The sequence below is a fragment of the Stigmatopora argus genome, chromosome 7 (assembly GCF_051989625.1).
Source record: "Stigmatopora argus isolate UIUO_Sarg chromosome 7, RoL_Sarg_1.0, whole genome shotgun sequence".
In the NCBI taxonomy this organism is placed as follows: domain Eukaryota; kingdom Metazoa; phylum Chordata; class Actinopteri; order Syngnathiformes; family Syngnathidae; genus Stigmatopora; species Stigmatopora argus.
In genome coordinates this window covers 2,836,762-2,847,205 of record NC_135393.1, presented here as the reverse complement: position 1 = coordinate 2,847,205, position 10,444 = coordinate 2,836,762, and positions in this window count along the sequence as shown.

Genomic DNA, 10,444 nt, shown 5'->3' with positions numbered 1-10,444 from the left:
TTCTATGTAAAGTTGCTATTCAGGCAGCCTTTTATTTTACAGTATTTCGAAGGGTTTAATGTCTTTCTGAATATTCTTACTATAGCTTATGCAGTTAACAGTGGTTAGAGCTTGATTGATTTATGAGAATAGTAAGTATGAAAAATATAAGGAATAGGCTTCCATAACATAATTCATCCGTCCGTCCATCCATCCAAATAGACTTATTAGTTTATTGTTCAGACATTGTTTAATTCACAGTTTATGTCCAAAATTAGTTGTCACAACCGTAGGTTGTTGCTGAGGTATTGGATACAGAGATACAGATAAGGTCCGGCACCATTCACTTGCAACTTTGATAACTTTTTAAAAATAGTATACTACTAACATTTTCAATGTTGGATTACAAAGTTAACTGCAAACCATTACCAACGACCATACTGTCCCATCAGTCATATTTTTATTATAGCCAAAATAAAAAGAGCAAATACTTATTAGATCCATACAAAACTGAAAATGCATCTCTTGAAAATGCAAAAATGAGTATTCTTGTTAAATTACTTCATCCTAGGGCTTGACGAAAATTAAAGGCAATACAGAACTGAATAAACTGAATTAAAAAAAGATCATAGACAGACAGACACACACACACAGTCATAGATCCCGTATTTACTCGCATTTAAGCCGCATTTGTCGGACAAAAATGATGACTGAATCGAGGGTACGACTTATATGCGCTTAAAAAGACTACATGCATGAAACTGCAAAGTGACAAAATGCCATAACGCAAGACTGGGGCTATCATTTAATTCAAAAAAGAGAAAAGAATATATGCGAGAAATTGTAAATTTCAACAATTTTAAGGGTGCAACTTATACGCGGGGCGGCTTATATGCAGGTAAATAAGGTATATATCAGGGGTCGCAAACACGAGGTTCCAGAGCCCGGCTCCCGGACAAAATGAATGGGGCTCTTTGGCTCTTATCATATTTTGTATATACTGGAGCTCTTGCATGGTTTCATGTTTCTCTTATTTTTATTCTCGCTTAAAACACTAACATTCATCAGGGCTCATTAAAAACAAATAAGTAAGGGGAAGAAAGTGTTATGGTGACTAATATAGTTTTAATTGTGTGTTTTTGTGTCTAACTTGTTGGCCACCCCTGCTATATATAGTTAAAGCGCAGTATATTTCATCAAGGTTTTGTATTTGTTGACATACAAGACTTCCGCACAAACCGCCTGTAAGACCACCATACAGTATTGTACACAATAATGTCACCTTTTATTGCAGATCATAACCACTAGATAGGTATTTGTTACTTTGTGAGCGTAGGTGGTGAATTAGAACATTTAAAAACATGTTTTTCCATTGTAATATCCTATTTTAGGTGTTTTTTTACAGAGGGTGGGAACGGATTTTTTTTCATTCATTCATTTTCTGAACGCTTAATCCTCGCAAGGGTCGCGGGGGGTGCTGGAGCCCATCCCAGCTGACTTCGGGCCAGAGCCGGGGGACAGCCAATCGCAGGGCATAAGGAGACGGACAACCATTCACACTCACACTCCCATACCTAGGGGCAATTTAGAGTGTCCAATCAGCCTACCATCCATGTTTTTGGAATGTGGGAGGAAACCGGATTACTCGGAGAAAACCCACGCAGGCTTGCCGAGAACATGCAAACTCCACACAGGTTCGATGCTGTGCTACGATGATCTGCTTCGTGTTTGTTACTATCCAGCTCTCTCATTCATTCTGCTCCTGTAAAGATTCTTGACGGCTTTGTGACTGTGGATGCCTTCAAACTGGAAAAAGTTGATGCCCTCGTCAGTGAAGGGGAGTTAAATGCCCCCTGAGTCACTTTCTTCTGGATCAGTCCACCTGAAAGAGCCCCCATGCAGAATTCGGATGAGTGGGCCACCAATAACTGTTCAACTTTGTAGGGAAGTAGATTGGAGCAACCTGTTGGTTATTTTTGTTCTTCTCAATCTCCTCCTCCATGGCTACATTACTATGGTAAGTGACTCATTTGGATGTAAGGGTGTTTTTTTATCATAAAAGAGTAAAATATATGAGTTTTAGTCTGTCTGTTCTATTATTAATTTGATATTAACATATAGATAGATTGTGGTTTGCATTGTTTGATAATTATTACACTTGAATCACAAATAGGTCATTGGGGGAATCCTTTGTGTAGTAAACATGCAGTTTTTCTAGAACATCTCACTTAGATTGTAGTGTGAAGATTTTGAATAAAACAGCCACTACTTAAGCCAGTGGTTCTTAAGCCAGTGGTTCTTAACCTGGGTTCGATCAAACCCTCGGGGTTGGGTGAGTCGGTCTCCGGGGTTCGGTGGAGCCTCTGCCACGGAGGTCAAGACACATTGACTCATCATGTCTATTCACGATAACATGTCCCGCTTGACCATCACTGGCTGCAGATGATCACGTGACATTGCTTGGCCAATCATTGCTGCGAGGAATTTATATATCTTGAATTTGAAAAAATCATAATATTTTATTTTACACTAACCTCCTCGGACCTGGTGTCCACGTATGGATATCACATTTTTGGTTGTCACAAGACTACAATGTTAAACTTTGGACTACAAGGGCCTGGCGTCCACTTATGATGTGGACATCATTTTTCTCAGAGACTACATCATGTAAATTTTTGTTTGTTTGTTTTAAACTCATCTGGTTCCAATTAGCCTAAATATCAAAGAGAAAATAAAAATGCATGCCTTGCAAGAGTCTGGGTCTTAGGAAGTTAAAGTAGGGCTCGGTAAATGCGCATATGAAACTGGTGGGTTTCGGTGAATACGCACATGAAACTGGTGGGGTTCGGTAACTCCAACAAGGTTAAGAACCACTGACTTCAGCTAAGCCACCAACCTGAATGCAAAGAATTACTTAATTTTGTTTTGCTGAATGCCAAGTCAAATTATTTTCCAGACAGTTTACTCAATTAAATGTAATACTGTCATGACCCTTGAGGGGATAAGTCAAAAGTAAGTCACTCCATGTGACAAGTGTGCCACCAACCTGAATGCAAACAATTACTTAATTTTGTTTTGCTGAATGCCTAGTCAAATTATTTTCCAGACAGTTTACTCAATTAAATATAATACTGTCGTGACCACTGAGGGGATAAGTCAAAAGTAAGTCACTCTATGTGACAGGTGTAATTTTGAAATTGTCCACTAGTTCGCGCAACTGCACTCTTAATTTTTCTTTCCCTCAAATGATAATGGAAACAGGTCAATTCAGAATATGTCCTCATTAGGGTACACGGTGGTCATCGTCCTTATTAGCTATACAACATTTACCTTAAACAGCTCTCTTTTAATACATCCTCTGAGGAAGTCTTTGACAAACTGGCAGTTCTCTGCTCGATCGTTGTCCTCCTTGGTGCCTTCAGCTAACATCTTAGACAAATCGCTTGGACGAGGTGGAATAAGGATTAAATACAGAACATTAAACACAGTTCCAGTAGGAGTTGCTTTTCTTACCTCAGAACTTAATCCATATTTTAAGTTGGCTCCCAATAGTCACCTTAATAGAAGATTAAGTTTATTAACATACATTTATTCATAGTTTACCAACCATTTACATGATAATGGGAAAACAACTAAAATAAAAATGGTAATGCGCAGAGATTGAACAGTTAGTTTCTCTTTAATGGCAATTTCATTATATGAATTAAAATGTAGCAAAATAATTGGATTTGAAATATTTTAATTAGTATTTTAGAAATAATTATAAATTATAAATATAGATTGCTAATTACTAGGTTCATCTAACAAATATCACAATGTCTTAGTGTTAGGCTTAAATGTATACAGACGCTCCCCTACTTACGAACATTCAACTTACGAACAACGGTACATACGAACATGTCTGCAAATTGCGTTTAAGTCGAAAAATGTTCGTAAGTCCAATTTTGTATTTTTTTCCGAGTAGTGCTTCTTTCCGCCACTAATACGCCTGGCGCTGTGAGGGCTCAGCTCACCCAGCATCTACCTTCTTCGTTGCAATGCGGAATTGCATGAACGTATCTCCAGTGGGCAAAGAACCTTTTTCATTTGTATCATTAAATATCTCGTGCATCCATTATTGAATATGGTGGTAAAAAGCGAAATGCTTCTATTGAAGGAGTTCCAAGGAAGAGGCAAGCCATTTAATTTGAAACGAGTGGCAATAATAACGAAGCTTGATGCGCGTGAGAGTGGTGAGCGTTTCACGGGCATTGAATCGTTCGACCGTCAGTACCATTTATAAACAGAAAGATCGAGCAGCAGGACCCAAATATTGAACATTGCACAAAGTTTGCAAATCAATTGAATGATGCCATACAGTGCTACCGCATCATTTATGATGAAAAAAAGAAGAAAACTGCAATCGTCGTTAGATCGCTTCTTTCGGCCAGTTTCTAATACATAAATCTCTCTCTCTCTCTATACAGTACTGTACATATTCTCTCCATTTTATTAAATGTTTTTTTCAGTACAAACCAATGCGTGTTACTTATACAAGCCTTAAACATACAAATGCACTTATATAAACCTTCAATATACTTATATAGGCCTTAAACATAAATTATAATACAAAATATAGCACTGAATCAACTTACAAACAAATTCAACTTATGAACAATCGCTCGGAACCCAACTCGTTCGTAAGTAGGGGAGCGTCTGTACATCGTAACAGGAAATATTATTGTGGCGTAGTCCCATTGACATTCTGATACATTGTTACAAAAGTGACCCCGCGCGTCCCATCAGTTAGCATCTGGCATAGTATGGCCAAAAGCTTAACCATAATATTGTATGGATCACAGCATTGTCATCATAATTTAGAAAACTGACAATAAAACATGTTTACCTTTTGGAGTCATCACGGGAAAGGGCACAACATCCCACTTGCAAGCTGTTTATTAAGCGTTGGCAGAGTACTTTTATTTCCCCAAGATGGCGGCATATGTAAGTGCAGCAGTCAAAGGGTCTCCATACTTGTGCACTCTTCATGTGTTTTGTGTATCTTGTCCCAAGTTGTTCGTCAAAACCAGACCAGCACTGTACTGGATAGACACCAGTTCCCAGGACATATAATTCATGTCGGTGAGATGCAGACCCTTCTTTTTGCCCAGAGAGATAGCTGTTGTTATCATCACTGCTGTCTACATCCCACTGGACGCCAAAAGTAACGCTCTCTCTATTCAATGCATCAGCTTTTTTTAAAACATCTAGCCTTATATCGGCAGTGTTTGTATTGGCTTAGATACTGTATGAATCAAAAGCACATTATTAGGGACATTATCATAAGGAAGTTAATATGACTGTCTTTGTAAATGCTAAATATCTAATTATTCAATTTGAAAAAATAAATAAGTATCTTGATTAGAATTTGATGCTTTCTAATTACAGAAATTACAATTTTCTTACCAGAATTTTAAGATGTTGTGGCAGCCATATGGCTTCGAATGTCAAAATATCTCAATTCTTTTTGCCAAAAAAGCAAAAATCATTTAATATACCCGGGTATATTAAACAGCATAATACGGTAAGAGCCGTCACCATACTCAACTCAAGTTCTGCACCTAGGAGGACCTAATCAAGACTTGCATGCTGAACACTTTAATCACTTTGTACCTACTTATTTATATGACTGCTTATTCATTCATTCATCTTCCATACCGCTCATCCTCGAAAGGGTTGCGGAGGTTGCTGGAGGCTAACCCAGCTGTCTTCGGGCGAGAGGCAGACTACACCCTAGACTGGTCGCCAGTCAGTCGTAGGGCACAGAGAGACAGACGACCACTCACTCTCACAATCACACTGCCACCGAGTGGGAATGGAACCCAGACTGCCCGCACCAAAGTCAGGAGGAAGAACCACTGCACCATCAGGAGGCTCCACTCATTCAGTTGGCTTATCTATGATTACCACTATTTATTTAGTATGTTGACTACTTATTTATTGATTATTTATCTGTTTGTTTGCTAGTTGTTGTTATTTGTGCACTTCCCTACCTATTTATGTGTTTGAAAACTTTTTCATGTATTATTTATTGATTCTTTGTCTGTTGTTGTTATTTTGCACTTCATGGTGAGGCTTTAAATCTCATTATCCTTGTACAATGTCAATAAAAGCATTCAATTCAATTCAAAACATGAACAAAGTATGATCTCACACTCAACTACCCCCGCACCTACCTTGCCAAGCCTCAATGTATTGAAGTGGACTTTCTCAAAAGGCCCCAGGAGAGTGATGTTCCAATGTAGGAGAGCCCCACAGCTCCTTGTTGTAGTCTTGTTCATAAACACTGTGACTTCAGACCCACCTCTGTTTGTCTGCTCATTGTTAATAACTTAGACGAGCTTCCTACGATCAACAATATAACATTGAATTTGACTCCATATCTGCAGTAATTATGTAGCTCTTTATAGTCACCCTTGTTTCCTGCATTCATGAACAGCCCTGCTGCTTTTTTTGACTCAGTCATTAACAATGCTACAGCCATATAGGACCCATAAAGGACTGGTGGGTATGGCGACTGTGTGACTTCCTTAGAAAACATTTGGAAATGCCATCCCCTTTAGATCACCAGTTAGAGAACAAATGCTTTAGCAAGGTTATGAGGGAGTGTATGCAGTCATGCCAAACCATAGTGATCACACATTTATAAGGAGACCTTGTTGTTCCCTTTCACTGTTATGAGGTACATTCCACATTGTTTTTGTCATTCCTTTTCAAATCATTACTACACAAGACGGAAACTTTCCTGTCTGCAGAGCATTTCCTCTTATTTTCAATTGTCTATATCACCCTGAAGTTATCAACATTTCACCCTGAAGTTATCAACATTTATTTTATTTTATGGCTATAAAACTGCAGCTACAGCTGCGACACAAAAATAATAATAATAATAATCAATAAATTAATGCAAAATGGGGTAAAATCCACTTCATAGCAGAATTTAATGATTAAATACAAATACTGGCGCTTTTCAGACATTACAACCGGGCCAGGGGGGTGATTTTCCCGGGAAAAGACCGCGATGAACGTCAATGGCATACCGACAAACGCCCGAAAATGGGGTAAAATCCAGCTGAAAACATCATTTATTGATTAAATACAAATACTGGAGCTTTTAAGACATCAGAACCGGGCCAGGAGTATCATTTCCCCGGGAAAAAGACAGCAATGAACGTCAATACGTCCATACGCGAAACGGCAAAAATTGCACAAAAACTGGGTAAAATCCACTTCCTAGCAGCATTTATTGATTAAATACTGGAGCTTTTCAGACATTACAACCGGGCCAGGGGGATGATTTCCTCGGGAAAAGACAGCGATGGACGTCAATAGCGAAACTGCAAAAATTGAACTAAAATGAGGTAAAATCCACTTCCTAACAGCATTCAGTGATTAAATACAAACACTGAAGCTTAAATACAAACACTGGAGCTTTTCAGATATCAGAACCGGGCCTGCAGGATGACTTTCCCCGGGAATTTCATACAATTTAAATATTATTTAGGAATATAGCCATATTTTACTCACCAAAAATCCATTTTAACAGATACAGTTTACCTCTGGCTAGTCCACTCTATCACGAGCCAATCATAGTTGGTGAAAGCGATGACGTATCCCTACGCCTGTGAGAAGGCAATGACGTATCCCTATGCCTGCGAGAAGGCATTGTGGTGTTGCCAACTCGAAATCTGATTGGTTAAAGCAACAGTCTTATCGACGCTTGTTTAATGCAGCAGAGCCTGCAGAACTGATTGTGAAGGCCTTGAGCCAGATTTCTGACCCTGGCAACAAATAATGGCTCAAATGTGATTGGTTAAATGCTTCCATATGAAAACACACATCTGGAAGAAGTGCAACCAGGGGGGAAAGCAATGAAAGGAAGCTAACAGACAATTTGGAATTATTTAATAAGTATTCATGGACAAAATATAATTAACATCAGTCTGTGATTCAGATATTTCTTAGGCCAGCAGAGAAGGCCTTGAAGGCCCTGACGGCACACCACTGATATATATATGGTTGTAATTCAACATCTAATAACAGAGTAACAAATAACTAGTGGTTATGAAGTTTAATAATAAAATGATACAATACAACGTTGAGTTTGTGGACGGGAGGGAGAGGGAGAGAGAGGGGGAGAGACTTGCGCTCGTAACATAATAAACTTTAAATGTAACTTAAATGAACTCTGATTCCTATACACACTTAAAAAAGTTTTTATCTTATGTTACGCTAAATTTAAACCTTCGTGTGCAATAACCAAGGCCAAGAGGTTGATGTATTCCACCGCGGCTTCCGATGCTAACTTCCTGCTTCTCCAGCCGTATTGGCGGGCCAGCTCAGTCATGCGTCCACTACTCATGTTTTTCGATTATTTTGTGCTTAATATCGATTGTCATCATACACCTTTTCTTCGCATTACCCTTCATTGCACCGGCTTGCTTTGGACCCCTGTGTTTTTCACAAAAAACATGGAAAAAATGCAACGCTCCGCCCAGTGCTCTTAGAGATCTTTGCACGAGGGAGATGCGGCGAGAAAGACAATGCGCTACATTCATAAGCAGCCTATCGCTGTCTCGTATGCTCGTATCTGAAAATGTATCTTGTATCTCAAGGTAAATATTTACTCAGAATTTTACTCATATCTCAAATTCCTCATATGTCAAGGTATTACTGTACTAGCAATTCCTGTGATAAAATTGGCAACTCTGACCACAAACAGTTGCATTCATATGCATCAATGCACCCAGAAAATACATACAAACATTTTGACTGGTCCCACAAATGCTAAACAAGCAATCACGGGCAGAGGAGTTGATGGCCATCTCTGCCAAGTTGTGTTCAATAAATCTTACTGTTGTTTATTAATTATAATTTGTCTCACTTACTTAATATACAGTTGTGGTCAAAAGTTTACATACACTTGTGAAGAACATAATGTCAAGGCTCTCTTGAGTTTCCAGTTATTTCTACAACTCTGATTTTTCTCTGATAGAGTGATTGGAAAAGATACTTCTTTGTCACAAAAAACATTCATGAAGTTTGGTTCTTTTATGACTTTATTATGGGTTAACAGAAAAAGTGATCAAATCTGCTGGGTCAAAAATATACATACAGTAACACAAATTAGCAATTTTGGTGACTTAGAAAGTTGTGTCAGTGAAATGAACTTCATAGCATAGTCTCTTAACTTCTTGTGAGTGATTATGAGTGACTACAGCTGGTGACTTCTCTGAGGCCATTTAAATAGAGCTCATTGGATGCAAACACCCACAAACGCTACAATTGGAAAGTCAATGGAGCTCAGCATGGATCTGAAAAAGCGAATCCTTGACTTGAACAAGTCAGGAAAGCCACTTGGAGCCATTTCAAAGGGCTCAAGAAAAAGAAGCGCCAAATTGAATTGAAAATGGCCAAGGAACATGTTACCAAATATTAGCGCTGCTTTATGTATATTTTTGACCCAGCAGATTTGATCACTTTTTTTCTGTTCACCCATAATAAAGTCATAAAAGAACAAAACTTCATGAATGTTTTTTGTGACAAAGAAGTATCTGTTCCAATCACTCTAACAGAGAAAAATCAGAGTTGTAGAAATAACTGGAAACTCAAGAGAGCATGACATTATGTTCTTCACAAGTGTATGTAAACTTTTGACCACAACTGTATTATTTATTATATTACTACTACCTGTGATGTATTTTATTTTAAAATTACAATAGCAACACTTATTAATTTATAGTTTAGCTATATATTGAAAATATTTATACAGGTAAGAAGCATATTTCATGAAATTAAATTTAGAAAGAAAGCTCTGTTAGATAAAAGTTTTAACACTTTAATAAAATAATGGTCATTGTGCGCAACAATCAGTGAAATATCAAAGAGAATTTTTACTTTGAGTAAAAATATGGATATATTAGGTCCACCAGGTGTCAGTACTCAGAAACAGGTTGTTAACACTGTGTCAATGTAGTGTATCACTGTCATCAATATGTGATGCCTTATCTACCCATCACTAGCAAAAACCAAAGAGAGCTGTGGCAAAGGTTAAAAAAGACATCTACGTGAGAAAGAAAAAGGAAATAGTGAATTATGCACATGTGCAGTTATTGGGGTACCAAAACTACCGACTACCGCATGGCCCGCAGTCATTTGAAAAAATGGCCCAGCATTCCATCAAAAGAACACTATACCATCAGTGTAATGGTCTGGGCCTGCTCTGCTTCCTCAGGACCAGGATGACTTGCTGTAATTGATGGAAGAATGAATTCTGAGGGTCCGGGCCTCAGTTCGTGGGCTAAAACCCCTGGCGCGCTTAGAGCATGCAGCATGACAAAGATCCAAAGCACACCAGTACGTCCTCTGAATGGCTCAACAAAAACAAAGTTAAGATTTTGAAGTGGCCAAATCAAAGTCCAGGTTT